This window comes from Triticum urartu, chromosome 7 (genome assembly GCF_003073215.2).
Source record: "Triticum urartu cultivar G1812 chromosome 7, Tu2.1, whole genome shotgun sequence".
Lineage (NCBI taxonomy): Eukaryota > Viridiplantae > Streptophyta > Magnoliopsida > Poales > Poaceae > Triticum > Triticum urartu.
Window position 1 is genome coordinate 712,407,470 of NC_053028.1, and position 23,116 is coordinate 712,430,585.

Below are 23,116 nucleotides of genomic sequence, written 5' to 3' on the forward strand. Positions count from 1 at the left end.
CACAAATGGGACCCCCACCACCACCTGCGGGAGAACCCCCACACGTGCCCACGTTCGATGAATGGGTGGCACTAGGCAGTGATGGTTCGGTTAGTACATTTGCCTAACTACTAGCAAACTAGTTCTCGTTCATGAAACACTATCATATCATATTTACCGTTAGAATCTTTTCTGAAACATGTAGGGGACCGGTGGCTCGACTCCTGCTCCGTCGACCCCAGTCACTCCGATCTGGCAAAGTGGTGGTGGTCGCGATGACGGTTTTGGCGGAGGTGGTGCTTTTGACGGAGGTGGTGGTGGTTATGGCGGAGGTGGTGCTTTCGGCGGGGGTGCTCTTGCTTGATGATTCCGTGCATGTGGCCATCGTGCCATGCCTTTCATATTCCTACTTTTATCATGTTTCATGTCTTGCACTACTTTTATGTTCATGAACTTCCATCGGTGATGATCTTTAGATAATGTGATGAACTTGAGTATGTTTAGATGATGATGGTGAACTTGAGTATGTTTAGATGAACTTGAGTATGTTCACATGATGAATTGTCATATTTCTGCATAATTTCATATTGTTCTGTTTTGAAATGCTGTCAAATGAATTGGAAAAGAGAAAACAGGGAAAATAAAAAAACAAAAAAAAACTATGCCTACGGCAAAGCCGTCGGCATATATACGCCCAGGAGTTACCAGGGCTTGCCACGTGGCAAACTATGCCGACGGCTTTGCCGTAGGCATAGCCCTGCTGCCAGGAGAAACCAGGAGCTGCCATGTGGCAGACATATGCCTACAGCAAAGCCGTCGACATAGATGGAAATCTATGCCGATGGCTTTGCCGTAGGCATAGCCCTGCCGCCAGGAGAAGCCGGGGGACGACACGTGGCGCAGGTATGCCGACGGCTTGGTCGTCGGCATAGATTTCCATCTATGCCGACGGCCAAGCCGTCGGCATACCTTCGCCACGTGTCGTCTCCTGAATCGCGCTGTTGACGGCGCCGTCCGTTGCCGTCAGACGGAAAACAACGCCGACAGCTAAACTATGCCGACGGCTATCCCACGGCCGTCGGCATATGCACCTATGCCGACGGCTATACTACGCCGACGGTCTGACACATCTACGCTGACGTGATCTACGCCGACGGGGCTATACCGACGGCGGCCGTAGGCATAGATCTATGCCGACGGTAAAGGACCTATGCCGACGGCCCTGGGCCGTAGGCATAGCCCGCGAGTCCGGTAGTGATTGGTCATGGAAATGGAAATGTAAGCAACATTCTGCACGGTGTAAGTGCTTCAATTGTCGAAAGTTCGTCCATGGCATTCCTATCTATTGTGTGTTCGACATAATGAGTGGCAAAAGCTGTATAGTTTCCCTTAGTAGGAGTAATAGTCAAAAGAAATATTTTAGGTCTGAATGGTTCTTCCCCTCTGCGTAACAATCGAAAGATTTTACAAGATGGATTGATGATAGACACACATACATATCCCTATAGAATCCACTGATGAACCAATTCATGTATTGAAATGTCAATATTTCATTATTATTTTCCACAACGCTACTGTCTACTGTAATGTTAATTATCAGAAAAAAAATCATATGCTCTAACACTTAATTTGATTTCCCGTATTGATGTGAATCATGTCTTACTTTCTTCCTATATATACATAATCATGTAGATTTTTCTCTATGCAATTATTTGACCTCTCGACCTGTAGTACAATTCAGTTCAGTCGTATGAAAGACATTAGCAAGCTGCAAGCATTACTAATGCGCTTGTAGCTTAATTGTAGGACGTTTTGAGACACATGTAACATGGAACTTAAATGTAATTTTCATTTTACTTTTTAGGTGGAAAGCTAGTAACACCGCCCATATTTTGTAATTTTTGCTTGTTTTACCTTGGTACTGCTTTATATTGGGCCCTCTATTTTGAACAATATTTTAAACGTATCAGCGGATGTTTACTTTATAAAATAATTATTTTCTAAGAATGTACTCCCTTTTTTTCGAAAAGGGGGGTCTCCCCGGCCTCTGCATCAGAAAGATGCATACGGCCATCTTATTAACCAAATAACAAAAAGTGCCAACAAGGTTCCACAATCTCCAGCCAAACAAAAAGAAAAAGATAAATGCAGCTCACACAGAGCGACGGACGGCTAGATACACAAACTAGCCCGAAAAAGATGCCACAACCGGCTGGCTAACAATAGATAGGGAAACTAATTGCCTATTCTATTACATGACCGCCATCCAAACCGGTTGAAGATATCCCGAGCTACCATCTCCCAACGGATAGATCCAGTAACCAAATGCCTACGGCAAAGCCGTCGGCATAGATGGAAATCTATGCCGACGGCTTTGCCGTAGGCATAGCCCTGCCGCCAGGAGAAGCCGGGGGACGACACGTGGCGCAGGTATGCCGACGGCTTGGCCGACGGCATAGATTTCCATCTATGCCGACGGCCAAGCCGTCGGCATACCTGCGCCACGTGTCGTCTCCTGAATCGCGCTGTTGACGGCGCCGTCCATTGCCGTCAGACGGAAAACAACGCCGACAGCTAAACTATGCCGACGGCTATCCCACGGCCGTCGGCATATGCACCTATGCCGACGGCTATACTACGCCGACGATCTGACACATCTACGCTGTGATCTACGCCGACGGGGCTATGCCGATGGCGGCCGTAGGCATAGCCCGCGAGTACGGTAGTGATTGGTCATGGAAATGGGAATGTAAGCAACATTCTGCACGGTGTAAGTGCTTCAATTGTCGAAAGTTCGTCCATGGCATTCCTATCTATTGTGTGTTCGACATAATGAGTGGCAAAAGCTGTATAGTTTCCCTTAGTAGGAGTAATAGTCAAAAGAAATATTTTAGGTCTAAATGGTTCTTCCCCTCTGCGTAACAATCGAAAGATTTTACAAGATGGATTGATGATAGACACACATACATATCCCTATAGAATCCACTGATGAACCAATTCATGTATTGAAATGTCAATATTTCATTATTATTTTCCACAACGCTACTGTCTACTGTAATGTTAATTATCAGAAAAAAAATCATATGCTCTAACACCTAATTTGATTTCCCGTATTGATGTGAATCATGTCTTACTTTCTTCCTATATATACAAAATCATGTAGATTTTTCTCTATGCAATTATTTGACCTCTCGACCTGTAGTACAATTCAGTTCAGTCGTATGAAAGACATTAGCAAGCTGCAAGCATTACTAATGCGCTTGTAGCTTAATTGTAGGACGTTTTGAGACACATGTAACATGGAACTTAAATGTAATTTTCATTTTACTTTTTAGGTGGAAAGCTAGTAACACCGCCCATATTTTGTAATTTTTGCTTGTTTTACCATGGTACTGCTTTATATTGGGCCCTCTATTTTGAACAATATTTTAAACGTATCAGCGGATGTTTACTTAATAAAATAATTATTTTCTAAGAATGTACTCCCTTTTTTTTCGAAAAGGGGGGTCTCCCCGGCCTCTGCATCAGAAAGATGCATACGGCCATCTTGTTAACCAAATAACAAAAAGTGCCAACAAGGTTCCACAGTCTCTAGCCAAACAAAAAGAAAAAGATAAATGCAGCTCACACAAAGCGACGGACGGCTAGATACACAAACTAGCCCGAAAAAGATGCCACAACCGGCTGGCTAACAATAGATAGGGAAACTAATTGCCTATTCTATTACATGACCGCCATCCAAACCGGTTGAAGATATCCCGAGCTACCATCTCCCAACGGATAGATCCAGTAACCAAATGCTCCCTGACCTCCATCGGAGTGAGTAGCGACCACGAACGGATCAGTACCGTAGCTCGGAAAATAACCTGCAAAAAATGAATCAGTGATGTTCTGTTAAAAACCAAATCATTTCTGCAATTCCAGATAGTCCATAAGAAAGCGCAAACTCCAACCCGAATATGTCTTGCTAATTCAGGCTCAACCCCATTAAGCCATGTCCCAAATAAAGCATTGACCGAAGTCGGTGGAGTAATATTAAAAGCAATATGGACCGTCCGCCAAAGAACTTTGGCCAACGGGCAATCAAAGAATAAATGCTTAATCGTCTCATCCCGATCACAGAAACTACACCTAGTAGGTCCTGTCCAATTGCGTTTAATCAAGTTGTCCTTTGTTAAAATAACTTGTTTATGGACAAACCACATAAACACTTTAATTTTTAAAGGAACTTTGACAGCCCAAACATACTTGGAAGTTGGAATAGCATTCGAATTAATAACATCAATATACATTGATTTAACTGTAAATACTCCAGAACTAGTCAACTTCCAACGCAATATATCGGGTTGGTGAGAAAGTTGAACCTCCATCAGTCTCCTAACTAGATGGAGCCATTCTTCCCAACGATTGCCCGCTAGCGACCGTCGAAACTGAATATTAAGGGGGATAGATTGGAATACCGTTGCCACGAACACCTCACGTCGTTGAGCAATCCGATATAAAGACGGATATTGAATGGCTAAAGGTGATTCACCAAGCCAAGTATCCTCCCAGAAACGTGTACTTGTACGGTTTCCAATAGCAAATCTCGTCCTATTGAACATAGATTGTTTGACTTTCATTAGTCCTTTCCAGAAAGGCGAATCAGTCGGCCTGACTGTGAGCTGGGACAATGTTTTCGTTTGGAGGTACTTGTTGCGGAGGATCTGCGCCCACATGGCCTCAGTCCCGGAAGACAGCTTCCACAACCACTTACTAAGAAGTCATCTGTTCTTAACTTCAAGATTTTCAATACCAAGACCCCCTTGGTCTTTCGGTCTATAGATGATGTCCCATATAGCAAGCCGGTATTTTCTTTTAAGTTCATCACCCTGCCAAAAGAAACGCGACCGATAGAAGTCCAGTCGTTTCCTAACACCAACTGGGACCTCAAAGAAAGATAAGAGAAACATAGGCATGCTCGTGAGCACCGAATTAATCAATATCAAACGGCCTCCGTATGACATGAGCTTACCCTTCCAACAGCTCAGTTTTTTCTCAAATCGATCCTCGATGCACTTCCATTCTCTGTTTGTTAGCCTACGATGGTGAATCGGAATACCAAGTTAAGAGAAGGGTAAACTCCCCAACTCGCACCCAAACAATTGCCTATAAGACTCCTGGTCGTCTTTGGCTCTACCAAAGCAGAACAATTCGCTCTTATGAAAGTTAATCTTTAACCCGGTCAATTGTTCAAACAGGCATAACACTAGCTTCATATTTCTCGCCTTGGCCAAATCATGCTCCATAAAGATGATTGTATCATCGGCGTACTGAAGGATGGAAACACCTCCCTCAACAAGATGAGGTACCAACCCACTCACTTGACCATTCTCCTTAGCCCTTCCTATCAAAATTGCTAACATATCCACCACAATGTTAAACAAGATAGGGGACATCGGATCTCCTTGTCTTAGGCCTTTATGTGTCTGGAAATAATGACCTATGTCGTCATTCACTTTAATTCCCACACTCCCTTTTTGCGTAAATGATTCGACCTGTCGGCGCCAGGCTTCATCAAAACCTTTCATACGCAATGCCTGTTGGAGGAATGGCCACTTAACCTTATCGTACGCTTTTTCGAAATCCACCTTAAAAATTACTCCATCTAATTTTTTGGAATGGATTTCATGGAGCGTTTCATGAAGAACAACCACCCCTTCAAGGATGTTCCTGTCCGGCATGAAAGCAGTTTGGGATTGCTGCACCACAGACTGCGCAATCTGTGTGAGCCTATTAGTCCCGACCTTGGTGAAGATTTTGAAACTAACATTGAGGAGGCAAATCGGCCTGAAATGCTCAATCCTCACAACATCCGTTTTCTTCAGGAGCAATGTGATAGTTCCAAAATTCAAGTGAAATAATTGAAGCTGTGCAGAGAATAAATCATGAAACACAGGTAGTAAATCCCCCTTAATAATGTGCCAACACTTTTTATAGAACTCAGCCGGGAACCCATCCGGACCGGAAGCCTTATAATTTTTCATTTGTGCAATAGCATCGAACACCTCCTTTCTGAGAACGGGGCAACCATGATATCATTATCAGCAGCAGACAATTGAGGCACGTCCTCAACCCTGAACTCATCGAGGGACACACAATTGTCCTCCGACGGTCCAAATAACTGTCTATAGTATTCGGTAATATAGGTTCTGAGATTATCCTGACCTAAAATAGTACCCTCATCCTGCTCTAGCTGAAAGATCCGCTTCTTTCTGTGCTTACCATTAGCAATGAGGTGAAAAAATTGAGTATTCGCGTCCCCTTGGACTACTTTGCGGACCTTGGCACGCAAAGCCCACTTCAATTCTTTTTCGCGGAAAAGTTCTTTCAGCCTCTTCTCCGCCTCATTTTTAACTTGGAGCTCGGCGGGCAGCAACATCGCGGATTCGGCTTTTACGTCCAAGGCCTGTACAAGAGAGAGGAGCCTATCCTTCTCAATCTTCTACACCCCACTGAGGTTCTTAGCCCAACCCCGTAAGAAACTTCTCAAATGCCTAATTTTATTCTGCCAGCGCTCGACCGCCGTCCTTCCTCCAACACCCTTGGCCCACTCCCCGGCTATGATGTCTAAGAACCCCTCGCGTTCGAACCAGGCCATCTCAAAAGAGAAGGTGTTTTTGTTTCCCATATGGTTCAGCTCCCCTGAGTCAACAAACAATGGTGTGTGATCGGAAATTCCCCGCGTGAGAGCTTGCACCGTAACAAGAGGGAACTTCTGTTCCCACTCCACGCTGGCGAGAACCCGATCAAGCTTTTCATATGTCGGGTTTGGCATAGCATTAGCCTAGGTAAACTTTCTACCAGAAAGCTCTATCTCCCTTAGATCTAAGCTTTCAATAATAGTATTGAACATAAACGACCACCTGCCGTCAAAGTTATCATTATTTTTCTCCTCTCTCCTTCTAATGATATTGAAATCACCCCCGACCAAAATCGGAAGCTGTTTGGACCCACAGATCCGAACAAGATCCGCCAGAAACTCCGGTTTAAGCTCGGGTTGAGCGGCACCATAGACCGCTACCAAAGCCCAGTTGAACCCATCAACTTTAGACCTAACTCGAAACTTTACCGCGAAGTCACCCATTACTACACTCCGGACTTCAAGGGAATCACATCTCACACCCAGTAAGATACCTCCCGATCTACCTCGTGGTGGGAGGCAATGCCAATCGAAATCAAGACCACCCACAAGAGAGGAAAGAAACTGCGGCGCAAAATTCTCTCTACCGGTTTCCATAAAGCAATGAAATCTAACCGATGTTCCAGAGAAGCTTCAGCAAGAAACCTTCTTTTAGCCAAGTCCTTCAGACCTCTGCTATTCCAAAAGATTCCTTTCATAGTTCATCATGAAGTTTTTTAGCAGTCCGAATCCTAGCACTCCTATGAACTGCAGAATCGGGATAAATCTTTCGTTTCCACTTACGCTTTGGCTTAGTGGGCTCCGTCACCCGGTCCTCATAACCGGACTGAACGGAACCGACAGCTACATCATCTAAGGGCGCATCATTGCCCTCAGACTCCTGATTAGAAGGTGCTAGATCCGCACATAGATTATTTAGCACTCTAACCCCTAACGCATCAATTTCCTCATCATTCATGGGTTTGACCGCAGCAAGATTACGAATAGTCTCTAAGGCCCGCTCCGCCTCTAAATCTAACATATCATTCACCGAATTGGAGATTTCATTATCAGTAGCGCCTAGTGAAACTCCTAATTGGTTTGCATTATTAATAATCTCCTCAGGAGCAAAATGCAATAAAGAATTAGATATGTTAACGGACATACCAGCAGAGATCGCAGCATCGAAGCTTGGCCGCCCTCATAGCGCACCGCTGCTGCATATCGTCCACCTCCGGAAGGTCCAGAACGCGAGCACTCATCCGTCTCCCCGTCGAGACCGGGTCTGGGATACCGCCAAAGGCAACAACCTCCTCCGAGAATGAGGAAGCTGCGGGCTCCCAATGCCCTCGGACAAGTGCTCGGCGGGTAGGACAAGAGACGGGACAACTGGGGCCACCTGCCCACTCCCTCCTCCTGCCCCGCCCACCGGCTCAGAGCGAAGCGTCGAAGTCGCCGACGGTGCGGTCCTCCTGACCGCAGACGAGGAAGGGATGTCTAGGGCCACCTGCCCCAGCCCCTCCTCCCCCAACGTCACGGGAGACGCGGGTGCCACAGCCAGGGCCTGAGGAGGAAGAGCCGAAGCCACCTGCCTCGGGCTCCCACTCCTAGCGCTGGCGGGCCCCGACGTGGCCGGCGTCACCGGCGTCGGTATAGGGAGGGGAGAGGACAAGGCCACCTGCCCTGACCCCCGTCCCCCAAGGCCCACCTCGGACGTAGATGAAAATGCCAGAGCCACGTCAACCGGTGAAGCAAGGGAAATAGGAGCGACCTCCGGCTCTACATCCTGAACTGCAGTCCCCGCAAAGTCCAAAGAATGTAGCGTGTGCTCAAACACATCATTAGTCTCTACCCTATCACCCCACAGCCTGGGAGGCGCAGAAGCAGGCGCAAAGGATCCAAAACGCAGTGTCGTCGTGGGCACCGAAGGTGACGGTGCCGGCTCAACCCCGGTCCCCTCCCCAGGCAACTGAGCATCTGGGCGAGACCCAGTCGACCCCTCTCGAGCAGACTCGGCTGGCGCCCCCTTGGCTCCTGCACCACCATCACTCTCGTGCATATCAACATCATCCCCAGCAACCTCTTCAGCAAACATCTCAACGTCCTCAAACTCTATGTCGAGCGGGAATACCTCTCCCCTATATGTCCAGTGAACCACATCAGGCACGAAATCAACATTCAGAACACTCACCAACATCCGAGCCACTCCATGAGCCCGAGTGAAAGCCATATCCACTCTCTCCGTCTTTCCAACCATGATACCCATACTGGCTACAACTCGAACGTCCTGCAGAGGCTTAGATGGGGCCCCAGAAAACCGCAACCAGATCTGCGTAAGCGGCTTTCCTTTAGGCTCCACCTTCGTCCACTCGTGAAACTCCAAAATACACTTATTACTAGGAACTCTACACAAGCCAAAACTCAGCAGTTTCTGTAAATCCTCCACAGAAGGGAAATCCACCTTAAAGACATTAGCTTCGAGGCTGACCAGCTCCCACTGAAAGTCCCCCGGTGCCAACTCCTGAAGCCTCCGGATAATCTGAGCCTCAGTCACCTCGCCCTGAGTTGCTTTCACAATCCCGGTAGTCAGGCACTGTGTATCCTCGGGAATCTCCCTCGCGGCCGGGGACTCGAAGAACAATAACTCCGCACAGTACAGCCCATACATAGTCAGAGATGGAGCCTGGTCACGCACTAACGGGCAATCTCCCGAATCATGTGCAAGCTTGCCACACGAGTCACACAGCTCTGCGACGCACTCTGCAATAAAATGGCCCTTCTCACCACACTGGTAACACAGCATCCTTTACTTCTTGCGCGCCCACTTGGCCGCCTTCTCGGAATCAGACCTGTCTGACGCTTCACCCACAGCCCCAGGCACCGGAACATCAACATTGGCCAGGGCCGTTACCACCTCCATCGCCTGAGTAGGAAGATCCATAGACTGAACATTATCTGTCTCAACCGCAGTAGCCGCATGGTCAACAGCAGCCGGAGGCGGAGGCTGCCGACGAAACCTCCCACGGCCACCACCCCGACCACCCCGATATCCACGGAATCCACCTCTCTGGCGGTGATCCGGACCGGATGCCCCCTCGACAAAGCCACCAGGAGGTCCCAAAAATGGTCTTTCAGCAGACCCATCACTCTGCCAAGCATAGCCTCGGCCTCCACAGTAGATGATGAACCACGGTGCTTTCTGTCTCCATACGCGTCGACACCATCATCACCCCACTGACCTCGGGGCGGCTCAAAAGATTCTCGACCTGTCTCCATACTATCTGAACTTCACATTGTTTGTTCAAGTCGTGATATGTGCTAGCATCTTGTTTGAGTGGTTAGGCTTTAGCAGAACTATGGTATCACCAGCACTTTGCAGAACGGACTTAAACAACCACATGCTTTAAACAAATATAGGCATTACCGAAGTAGCACAAACAACATCAAACCATATTCGTTGTAGCTTCATAACACACACTAACTTATGGATAGAGATTATACAACCCTTTAGTCATCGATCATTGCCAGGGCTTCCTCGTGCTTGTCGCACTTGATGACCACATATGTGCACGAATGGTCGAAGAGGGTGACCGTGAAAGCATCTTGGGTAAGTACCTTGAATGCCTAGAGGTAGCCGATCTGCAACGCATGAGCAGTGGCAAAGGCTCGACACCCTTCATCCATGCCAACCCTTCATTGACATCGTTGAGCGTCACCTTCCAACTGCAACCTGTGTTCGTCCTTAAAAGTGGTGAACCTTGGGATGGTGCTCAGGTAAGGATGAAACTTATTAGCAATGGGAAGCAATTCCAACTGAGGTGCAAACATCACCTGGGTTAAGTGGGTTGTAGAAACTTCCTCGGGGAAGTGGCTATCCTTTGTAGGCCTCCTGGTCCGCCTCATGGAGGCAATGTCTTCTCTTCCATCCTTACCTCGGAGGCAATTGCAGTTTTATCTTCCGATAGTCTCTTTTGATCCACATATGTTCATCTTGTGGCAGAGATCAAGGCAACAATGGAGGATAGGGAGTTTATTCCTGAGAAATTACATCATGAACAAAACAGTGTGGCGGCTTGTTTGGCAAATTATAGTCGCGTAAAGTGCACCACGACAATGTGGTTAGTTCAAGATCCCCCCCCCCCCCCCCCCGCCCTTTATTGAGCAACTTTTGCCTTAGAACGGTAACACCATAATCTTGGTACAGGAGATACATTTTTCTAACAGCTATTACAGGAGATACATTTGTTTAGCATTTCACCATACTTTTTTAAGAACAATTCTGCTTCGGTACACCGCCTAAACACAGCGACGGTTGAAATTATCCCATACCCCTTCATAATAAAGGGCGGGATCGTTTTATTTTAAAAGTATGTCGCCCGCGCCGATTCACACGACCTCGTGTATACGAATTGCATAGGCGCAAGGGGTTGGGCCAGGTATTAAGCCATATGCCCCTCCTACCACGTTCTATGTAAGAGACTTAAAAATAGAGATAAAAGGGATACCTCTCGTGAGCACACGAAATCGAGACCTCGCACTTGACGCACGCCCGCTTCACCTCAACACTGCTTATGGTGTTCTACAACGTGAAATATATAAGAAAACACAACATTGTTCATATATAAAAAAACATTTCAGCAAAACTTTGAATGTTCTACTAAAAAAGGCATGAACAGTTTTGAAATGCCGAATAGTTTTTGAAATTATAAAACAATATTTGAAAACACAAACATTTGTTGAAATTTGAACAAAATTTTAACACATGAACATTTTTTAATGATGAAAGCGAATCTTAATTTCGATGCTCAATTCAAAAGTTATAACTTAAGAAATTGAAAACCAAATTAACTGCACGTGAAACAATACACAAATACCAATGGACGTGAATTTTTTAACACGGTCATGTCTATTACCAGGGTTTCTTTCTTTTTAGTCATGAGGTGTAAAAGGCAGACAGAAAGTTTCCTAATATGCCTTTGATCGCTAGATGTGGCCAAAAACTATTACGGTACATTAAAAGTTTCAGTATTGTATGGTTCTCACTCCAAGTGGAAGAACCATGACATCATCGAAAATTTTGTACGACCACGACCTCGACTTAGTGAAACTAGACTAGCTTCACCGCTGATCATGCCGTACACACAATAGCTTGTGACTGCATAGCCGAGTTTTGGGCAGTGGTCGCCGAGAAGGAAGACACAGTTCCCTCTGAAGCCCTGGTCTGATGAACCAGCCACCACAAGCGCTCTGGAGCTAGTCTCGCCGACAACGAGGACCTGGCTGCCCAAGTCCTTGACCTCGGACCACCGGCCCTTCTGCAAGTCAGCCTCAAACACCTGTAGATCCATCGCCCAATGTTAGCAGCAAACCAAGCCCATGTGTGTGCGCGTGCGTGAGTCAGGCTGGTGCGTGCGCGTGTGCGTGGACCCAGCTAGCGTGCGTGGGGTAGACCAGGAGGTTACGGGATCGCGAGTTGGGCGTGATCGCTGCGGGCTCGCCGCGAGCTGCACGCGTACGTGCGCAAGGTGGGCGCGAGCTGAGCGGGCCGATCGGGGCGCCAGGAGGGGTGGGTGCGTGTGGGTCGTGCCCAACACAGGCCCAGCAATATAAGCCCCTGATCGATCTTTGTAACGGTGTGGTCTAGGGCATCGAGTACGAGCTCGACGAAATATACGCCGTACGGCGGCGGTGGGCGTTTGAGCGCCCGGAAAAACTCCTGTGTCCACCCCTTCCATCCCTTCTTCTTCCTCGATCCGTTACACACCAGGAGAGGGAGAGAGAGGAAAGGAGAGCTAGGCAAAAAAAAGTGTCAACTTTATTTGGATCTACAACACAAAATGTCAATATATCATACTCCCTCCGTTTCAAAATATAATGCGCCCGCGCTTTCCGAGGTCCAACTTTGACCATAAATTTAACCAACGAGACCGACCGCGGCAGGAGAAAAAATTATATAATTGAAAACTTCTTTTGAATACGAATTCACTGGTATAACTTTTGCTCCCGCCGCAGTCGGTCTTGTTGGTTAAATTTATGGTCAATGTTGAAGCACGGGAATAGAGGAAGCACTATATTTTGTAACAGAGGGAGTACACTAGTTCATTTTAAAATTACATATGCATTTTCAGTGTGTTATTAATGTCTAGTACTCCCTCCGTAAACTAATATAAGAGTGTTTAGATTACTAATATAGTGATCTAAACACTCTTACATTAGTTTACAGAGGGAGTAGTTGTTTGGCAGTTCAAGGCTATTTTACATGTTGTGTATCCGAACACTCAATTTTAAATTTCAGATTAGATGCAAAAGTTTGCCCAGGCTTCACAAAAATTCTGGCTCCGCCACTGAACGCATGCCCGCAATATAAGCCCCTGTTCGATCTTTGTAACGGTGTGGTCTAGGGCATCGAGTACGAGCTCGAGAAAATATACGCCGTACAGCGGCGGCGGGCGTTCGAGCGCCCGGAAAAACTCCTGTGTCCACCCCTTCCATCCCTTCTTCTTCCTCGATCTGTTACACACTAGGAGAGAGAGAGAGAGAGAGAGAGAGAGAGAGAGAGAGGGGGGGGGGGGGGGGGGGGGGGGGGAAGGAGAGCTAGGCATAGCCACGGTTCCAACACCCAACGATGACCAAACTCCACTATCCATCTGGCAAGGGATACTCCACCGCATCATTAGTAGCTTTTGCTTGTGGGAAGACGTCACCAGGTGGCGTTGGACGTAACGCGTGTTCGCCATTGCAGCAACAACAGGCCCTTCCTTGATGACATGCTCGACCCTACTGGTACCGCAGGTCTGAGACAACGGCGTCTCTCCGAGGACCAACTCATAGGTGAAGAGATTCTCCCTAGATCTGAGCGCAAAGATCTTTCCACGGTGGAAGGCTATGTCCTTGTAGATTATGCTCCAGACATGGCCCTGAGGATCTTGATACCACGTGAAAGGTGTATTTGACCATGAAAGTGTGGCAGGCGGGATCTTGGTCGTGCTTGGCCGGAAACATCCAATTTTGATTAGGCTGCAGGCGTCGAAAAATACAACAACTAGCTGAGAGGAGCACACGATTATCTTCCTCAGGGGCCATGACGTGTTGGGATTTTACTCGCACGCTGTCCTGAGCACATCAGATTCGCCGCACACAACAACGTCCTGATGGCACATTCGTTCGTAGTGGCATGGGACCTTGATAGCCGGCGTGGACAGGGAGAAAGGGTCGCCGAGGAAGCACCGATGGGAGCGCTTGTGCCCGTATAGGACCCAGGAGTCGAATGTGGCACACGCACGGTAGCCCTTGGGCGTGGCGAAACTGCGGACTTTGCCGTTGCCGGCCAGGTCCTGGTACCGGCCGCGGCCGAGCTTGATCCACGGCATGGCCGGCGGTAGCAAGCTGCTCTGCTGCTGTGCGGCGAGGTGCCAGCCGCGGCACACAGCGCCAAAGCTGGCGCGGTCCGTGTGGCGCACTGGCAGAGCAGCCTAGAGAGGATTACGCCGGCGATCTCTCGTTGGAGGTCCGGCCAACACGAAGCGGTCTTGGCGAGACAGAGTCCCATGATGTATGAGTATGAGACTATGCGACGTAGATATTGAAAAAAATTGTCTCTCGAAAGATTCTTTTAGGAAAAAACTAGCGCCCACACATGTGGCATCTTGCACATCGCCCACACACCTCCAACACCACTCATTTTGTCACGTATGAACAGATAACATCAGCAGGAATCTTTTTGGTTTTCGGCTTAAAATGTTTTATCTCCTAATTAAAATATCAAATTAAAAATCCGTTTTCACCATTAAATCCGCCCCGACGAGATCTTCAAAACTAGACCCCATGTTGATATGTTTCGACGAATTTTTTTTGCCTAAAAGTTACCATGATGTTTACACTGTAGTTGCCATAGTGCTTAAACTAAAGTTGCCATTTGCCAATTTTAGTTTGTAGAGCATGGCAATTTTAGTTTTTTGATGATGGCAATTCCAGTACTTTGACCATGAAAATTATTTAGTGTATGAACCATGGCAATTTTAAGTGCATGTATCATGGCAATTTTAGTTTATGGTTCATGGCAGGTCTAGTTTCTTAATTCCCCGTTTTATAATATGTCACAATTTACTTTTAAATGTAGAAGAAAATAGCTGAAACATATCATGACAACTTCAGTGTAAACATCATGCTAATTCATGTGCAATAGACATGACAACTTTTGACCTAAAAAAATTCGTCAAAATATATTGATATGAGATCTAGTTTCGAAGATCTTGTCGCGAGGGATTTAATGGTGAAAACGGATCTTCAATCGGATTTTTCATTTAAAAGATAAAACATTTTAAAAACTGAAAATCCAAAAAGATTCTTACATGCATGCATGCGGTGAAGTGGCGCAGTTTGTGTGTTATAGGACGTGTGGGCGTGTTTGGCTCCCACCACACATGTGGGCGTTAGTGTTATCCTTCTTTTATAGATATAGATCCGTGTCCTAATATGACCGGGGATTGCAATGGAGCGCTCCATTGCAGCCCCGGTAGCGCTCCATTGCAATCCCCGACGGCGCTCCATTGCAAACCTTGACGAGCTTCAACGACCCCATGTGCGCTTCATTGCAGCTCTGGCGTGCTTCAATGCAGCTCCGGCGTGCTTCAATGCAGTTCCGGTGTGCTTCATTGTAGCTCCGGCGACTCTTCATTACAGCCCTCGCAAAGCTCAACGACCCCGCGCGACACTCCATTGCAGCCTCCGGCAGTGCTCCATTGCAGCCCTGTGCACTTCACTACAGCACCGCGAGTAGAGCACATCGCGTCGGGACGCCGGTGCAGCACCACAAGCGCATCGCATCGGACGCTGCTCTGCAGCACCACAAGCGCATCGCATCGGACGCCGCTCTGCAGCACCACAAGAGTCGCCTCCCCGGCGAGATCCCCGGCCAGCCGGTGCCGCAAGGCCGGATGCGACCTGCATGCTGCAAGGGGTCCGCACACCGGTGCACCGGGCCGCCGCCGCCACTCCTCCGGCGGGAAGAAGATAGAGAGAGGGGACGCTTCGATGGTACGGGGCGAGAGCAACGTGCAAGAAGCATAGGCAATTTGATGGAGAAGGGAAGGGGATCGGCTGAGTTGGTGGAGGAGAGAACACGACATCCCGGCAAGAAAGGATAAGGCGTGTGTGCGGTTGGTGGTCCCGTAAAGGATGTGTGGCGTGCGACGGGCACGTCTTAGATCACGAGAAATCAGTCACTAGATTTTAATTGTTTTCCTTTTTTTGGCATTTCATCGCAATTTTTATTTATGGAAGACCATCATGGTGATTGATTAATCAAAGAAGTTACATTGTCTAATTTTGCTCACCAGACAAACTAGAGACTCGTCAATCCCACGACAAGAAACTTTATTACAATAACTAAGAGTCTAAGACTAGTTAGCACATGCGCCACTTGATTTGCTGATCGAAAACAATGCTTAAACTTGACCTTCCCAATCAAGGTAGAGATGTCTTTTGTGAATATGACTACCGCCGCGTGCCACCAAGTACTCTTATCGGAGCAACAGTAGATAGCCGTTAGAGAATCGGATTCCACTTCAAATCACTGGAAGCCTAGCACTAGTAGAAAACAGGGCTTTGGTCCAGGCCGGGTCAGCCCATTAGTCCCGGTTCAGTCCAGAACCGGGACTAATGTGGGCATTGGTCCCGGTTCGTGAGGCCAGGGGGCCGGCCGGGCCACGTGGGCCATTGGTCCCGGTTCATCTGGACCTTTTGGTCCCGGTTGGTGGGATGAACCGGGACCAATGGACCTTGCTCCTGGCCCACCACCATTGGTCCCGGTTGATGGCTTGAACCGGGACCAAAGGCTCCCCTTTAGTCCCGGCTCATGTCACCAACCGGGACCAATGAGGTGCCTATATATACCCCTCGCTCGCGAGCAGAGCACCCCCGTGCTCTGTTTTTCTCTGGCCGAGGGGGAGAGGGCTTGGTGGTGCTCTAGCTCACCTCCTATGCACACAAGGTGTTCGATGGAATGCCCAAGCCACACTACCTAAGCTTTCTCCTCTCCAAGCTCGACTCCAAACTCCATTTTCCATAATATTCGTCTAGGTTTAGCGGTCCTTCACGCCCCGTCCCCGTCTTCACCGCCGTCGATCACCCGCGCCGAGCTCATCGCCGGCACCACCGTGGTGAGCCTCTTGTTCTTATCTTCTTTCTGAAAGGAAAAATATTCTTACTTGTATGTTTACATAGATACTTGTATTTTTTTCTTACTTTTATTATTGCATCTTATATAGTGCGATGGTTTTGGTATCCGCCCCCGTCGGCCCTCGTCCTGTCTATGATTCGGATGTGGTATATATATTATCTTTATAACATTGGTTCATTTATTATTTATGAAAATTATGCCGACCAACATGACATAGATTTTATTTATGTAGGATGTATGTGAATCGGAAATGCCAACCGACCCTATTGTCGAGAGGTTAAATTTAGTTGAAGAAGAAAACAATTTGTTGAAGGAAAAAATAAAAAATTTGAGGAGGAGAAGATGATATTGGAGTTGCATGTTGCGGATGTCGTCGATGATCACCAGATCAAGATGGATGCAATGCGCTTGAAGATTAGAAAGATTAGAAAATATGCCATTCATACCGAGGCTTGGTATCATTATGCCATTGGATCAATTGTTACCTTGGTTGCGATTATGATCGCATTTGTTTTCGCATTGAAATGTTTTACATAGTTTCAATGTATGGTTTAATTAATTAGATGCTCTGGAGAGCTATATGTTGTTAGATGAGAACTATGTATGCACTTTGGTTTTAATGTGATGATGAACTTCTATTAATTTGGATACTTAATTATATATAATGCACGCAGATGAACCAGCAATGGATGTACGGTGACAGACACACCTGCGAGTACATTAAGGGCGTGCATGAGTTTCTCGATGCGGCTGAGGCAAACAAGCAGAATGGTTTTATGTGTTGTCCATGCACTGAATGTGGGAATACGAGGTCTTACTCTAACCGGAAAATCCTTCACTCCCACCTGCTTTACAAGGGTTTCATGCCACACTATAATGTTTGGACGAGGCACGGAGAAATAGGGGTTATGATGGAAGACGGCGAAGAAGAAGAGTACGATGACAACTATGTGCCCCCTGAACACGGTGATGCTGCAACGGGGGGAGCTGGTGAAGATCAAGAGGAACCAGACGATGTGCCCAATGATGCTGCAACGGGTGAAGCTGCTGAAGATCAAGAGGAACCAGACGATGTGCCCGATGATGATGATCTCCGCCGGGTCATTGTCGATGCAAGGACGCAATGCGAAAGTCAAAAGGAGAAGCTGAAGTTCGATCGCATGTTAGAGGATCACAAAAAAGGGTTATACCCCAATTGCGAAGATGGAAACACAAAGCTCGGTACCGTACTGGAATTGCTGCAGTGGAAGGCAGAGAATGCTGTGGCTGACAAAGGATTTGAGAAGCTACTGAAAATACTGAAGAAGAAGCTTCCAAAGGATAACGAATTGTCCGACAGTACATACGCAGCAAAGAAGGTCATATGCCCTCTAGGATTAGAGGTGGAGAAGATACATGCATGCCCTAATGACTGCATCCTCTACCGCGGTGCATACAAGGATCTGAACGCATGCCCGGTATGCGATGCATTGCGGTATAAGATCAGACGAGATGACCCTGGTGATGTTGACGGCGAGCCCCCCAGGAAGAGGGTTCCTGCGAAGGTGATGTGGTATGCTCCTATAATACCACGGTTGAAACGTCTGTTCAGAAACGAAGAGCATGCCAAGTTGATGCGATGGCACAGTGAGAATCGAAAGAAAGATGGGAAGTTGAGAGCACCCGCTGACGGGTCGCAGTGGAGAAAAATCGAGAGAAAGTACTGGGATGAGTTTGCAAAGGACCCAAGGAATGTATGGTTTGCTTTAAGCGCGGATGGCATTAATCATTTCGGGGAGCAGAGCAGCAATCACAGCACCTAGCCTGTGACTCTATGTATGTATAACCTTCCTCCTTGGATGTGCATGAAGCGGAAGTTCATTATGATGCCAGTTCTCATCCAAGGCCCTAAGCAACTCGCCAACCGAAGGGGGCTCACACCGGTTTATAAGCCCTTCCCTTTCTGCCTTGTTGAGTTTCTCTCAAAGTGAAAATAGATGCCCTAATAGAGAAAAGTTTAACCTAAATTCATAGTGAATTTCTATGAAATTCATAGAAATTTACTAGGAATTTAGGTTGAATTTTCTCTATAAGCGCATCTATTCTCATTTTTAGTAAGTTAATCACAAACTTGTGATTCAAACAATTTTCAAAGAATTCAAATTTTAACTATTCAAATTTGAAAACTAATGGCACTAACAGAAAGTTTATAATTTTTCTAAAACTAATGGCACTAACAGAAAGTTTATAATTTTGCTAACCTAAAAGCAAACAGAATTAAAAATTAAAGCAAAAAACAAAAGAAAATAAATAATGCAAAAAACAAATCAAAAAAACAGGAAAAAAACTATTTTTATAGTAAATTTAATCACAAAATAAAATAAATAAAGCAACAAAGAAAACTAAAAAAGTGTTTTCAAATTTGTAAACTAATGGCACTAACAGAAAGTTTATAATTTTTCTAAAACTAAAAGCAAAAAGAATAAAAAAATAAAGCAAAAAACAAAAGAAAATAAATAATGAAGAAAACAAAACAAAAAAACTGGAAAAAAATAGCAACAATAAGTATTTTTTTGTAAGTAGAAACAAAATAAAATAAATAAAGCAACAAAGAAAACAAGAAAACAAGAAAAGTGTTTTCAAATTTGAAAACTAATGGCATTAACAAAAAGTTTATAATTTTTCTAAAACTAAAAGCATAAAGAATTGAAAAATAAAGCAAAAAACAAAAGAAAATAAATAAAGCAACAAAAAACAAAAAAATGCCACCTACTGGGCCCCCACGGCCTGAATACGACTAGAAACCCATCCAAGGGCCAGGATTCAGGCCCGCAGGAGGCCCAGCAGGCCCACAGGCATAGCAGTGACAATTAGGCCTGTAAGCCTGCAATGGAGAGGAGCTCGAGAGGGGTGCGGCAGTGGGGCTTATAAACCACTGCGCACCTCTCTCAACTAGCGAGGTGGGACTAAACTTTCGACGTAGCAGCCGCACAAGGCCTTTGGTCCCGGTTGATGGCACCAACCGGGACTAAAGGGGGGCATTGGTCATTGTTCATGGCACAAACCGTGACCACTGCCCCCCTTTAGTCCCGGTTGGTACCACCAACCGGGACCAAAGGCCGTCGCTTCCCGCCCTTTGGGCTGCTGAAAAGAGGCCTTTGGTCTCGGTTGGTGGCACCAACCGGGACTAATGCCTACCTTTAGTCCCAGTTGCTGCCACGAACCGGGACTAAAGGCTCTGCTATATAAGTCCACACTTAGGAAATTTTCGCCAACTGCTCCATTCCCCATCGCCGACGCCGCCAGGCTGCTCATCCTCCTCGTCACCGTCGCCGCGCCCTGCCCCATCCCTGCGTGCTTGCTGTCGCTGCGCCCTGCCCCGTCGCCGTCGCCGCGCCCTGTCGCTGTCGTCGTCATCGCGCCCTCCTGCCCATCGCCGGCCGCCCTGCCCCGAGCTCGCTGCCCTCCGCCCTGCCCCGAGCCCCGCCTCCTCGTCCCCGTCACCGTGTGCCACCCCGAGCCCGTCGTCCCCGTCACCACGTGCCGCCCCGCACGTCGTCCCCGTCGCCGGCATCCCCGAGCCCACTGTCCACCTTCCCGTCGCTGGCCTCCTCTCCCCGTCGCCTGGCCTCCTCTCCCCGTCGCCGCCCGCCCTAGTGAGCTCCCCCCTTTCCCATCCCCGTTGCCGACGACACCACCCATTGCCGCCGCTGCTCTCTGTTTATAGATATGGCTATATATGCATGCATTTTCTCTGTGTATATATGTTCATATATGCAAGTTACATTTTTAGAAAATCATCTATATATTCATATATGGAAAAGTTCTATATGAATGTGGCTATATGTATGTTCATGGAAAATAATTTTGCTCGATGATCTTTTTGTTCACGATGTTCATATAATTTTTTCATGTATGTATAAATGTCGATATGAATTGTACCTATGATGTTTTTTTATTCATAGATGAATATGTATGTGTGCTATGTATGTGTATGTGGCTATGTGAATATGCAAAGAAGAGGAGATGAAGAAGATGATATTTCTTATTCGTGGGTGTCGAGAGGGTCATCGATAACTTTAGTGAATTTTAGGTTATTTTCATTTTAGGTCATTTTAGGTCGTGGGTGTGTCGAGAGGGCGGCCAAGGGGTCGAGGGTCGTCGAACATGAGGGGATGATAGATGATGATGAGGGGGGAGGGGGCGTCGGACATTCATGAGAGAGGCGGGGAAAAGGGGGAAGAAGAGGGAGAAGAAGAGGGGGTCGAGAGAGGGTCTAGGGTCGCCGAGGGGTCGAGGGTCGTCGAACATGAGAGGAAGAAGAGGACAAAAAAGAAGAGGAATAAGAAAAAAAGAGGAGAAGAAAGAATAGAGGAGAAGATCTCCTCTATTATTTCTTCTCCTCTTTTTTTTCCTCTTCTTCCTCTTTTTTTTTATCGGGAACGAGGGTCATCGAGGGTCGCCGAGCGGTAGAGGAGAAAGATTCTTCTCCTCTTTTTTTTTTCTTCTTCTCTTTCCTCTTTTTTCTTCTTCTTCCTCTTTAATTTTATCGGGAACGAGGGTCATCGAGGGTCAGGGTCGCCGAACGGTAGAGGAACCCTAAATAGAAAGTATCGTCGGTGTGAGATACATCTGGCCGTCAGTGTCGGACACTACATCCACGTCCCACAAGTGGCGCGGGCTTCGACGCCCACGTCACTTGTGGGACGTGGATGTGGGTAAGAGGAGAAGAAAGAATAGAGGAGTTCTTACTCCTCTATGCTTTCTTCTCCCCTTTTTTTTCTTCTTCCTCTTCTTTTTTTATCCTTGAAGCGTTGTCGAGGCCACCCCAAACCCTAGAGAAGCAGCGTCGAGGCCACCCCAAATCCTAGAGAAGCAGCGTCGAGGCCACTAATTAATATTAGTTCTACGTTTGCCACTAATATATCCATCTGTCATGTTTGAATAATAATTGCCATGTTGTCAATATTTGTAGAAACTATGGACACCGCCCGAGACGAAGTACAAGAAGAGTTGTTGGGGGACATAATCGCACGAGGAAGTGATGCCGTCTGCTCGTTGTTTCTCAATGACACCGATAGTCTGGAAGCAGCTGGCTATGATTATGATGGCTCCGGTGACTTAATGCCGGTGCAAGAAGGAGACCGTGAGGACGGCTCCGGTGACCCAATGCCGGTGCAAGAAGGAGACCGTGATGACGTCTCCGGTGACTGAACCGAGTCCGGCCAGGTATATATATTAGTTAAGCTTCTGCTGACTAGCTAATTGATGCATTCATTGTTTTGGTATATACACATGTTAACTAAGTCTTTGTTCTTTTTTCTAGCCCTCCGGATCGAGCACAACTTCGGTAAAGAGACGAGGCCCGAAGAAAAAGTTGAGCTCGGATGAAAAGTTTGAGATCATAGCAATCGCGCCCGACGGCCAACCGATTGAACCCCTCCGGACAAAGAGCGCATTTGTTGCTCAGTGCGGGGTTTTGGTTAGGGACAAGATCCCGATCAGCATCCAGCAATGGTTTAAGCCGGCTACAGAAGACCCTGAGGTGTCTTATGTCAATGATATGCAGAAAAATGATCTTTGGACTGAGCTGAAGTCAAATTTCACCCTACCGCCAGAGGATAATCCAGAGAAGCCAGTTAAAGAGCAATTAATCAAGTCTTTTGCTCTTAAGAGGATGGCAGAACTATTCAGGAGGTGGAAGAAAGATCTGAATAAGTTTGTCAAAAATAATGAGACACCAGAATTCAAGGGCAGATATGAGAAGATCAGAGATCACTGGCCCGCATTTGTGGCCCACAAGACATCGGAAAAGAGTAAGAAGATGTTGGCGACAAACAAGCAAAATGCTGCGAAGAAGAAGCATCACCATCGCATGGGGTCAGGTGGCTACCTCGTAGCCCGGCCTAAGTGGGCCAAGACTGAGAATGATCTGGTTGATAAAGGGATCGAACCAGAGACAATTAACTGGCCAGATCGTTGCCGGACTTGGTTCTTCGGGGCTGGCGGAACCTTGGACCCTGTAACAGGGAAGTGCATTTGGACGAACGATCAAATGGACATACCAGTCAGGAAGCTTCAGCAGTATATCGAAGCAGCGCAGCAAGGGACGTTCTTTCCGGACAGAGAGAACGACGAGCTCACAATGACCCTCGGGAATCCTGAGCACCCTGGACGGACACGAGGCACGCCAGGCTCCATTCCGTGGAAGGTTGGGTTTCCGGACGCAGGCGGTTACAAATCCCATGAGAGGAGGAAAAAAGTGCAGCAGACCCAAATGCAGGCGCTGCAAGCAAGGGTGCGATGGAGGAACGAGA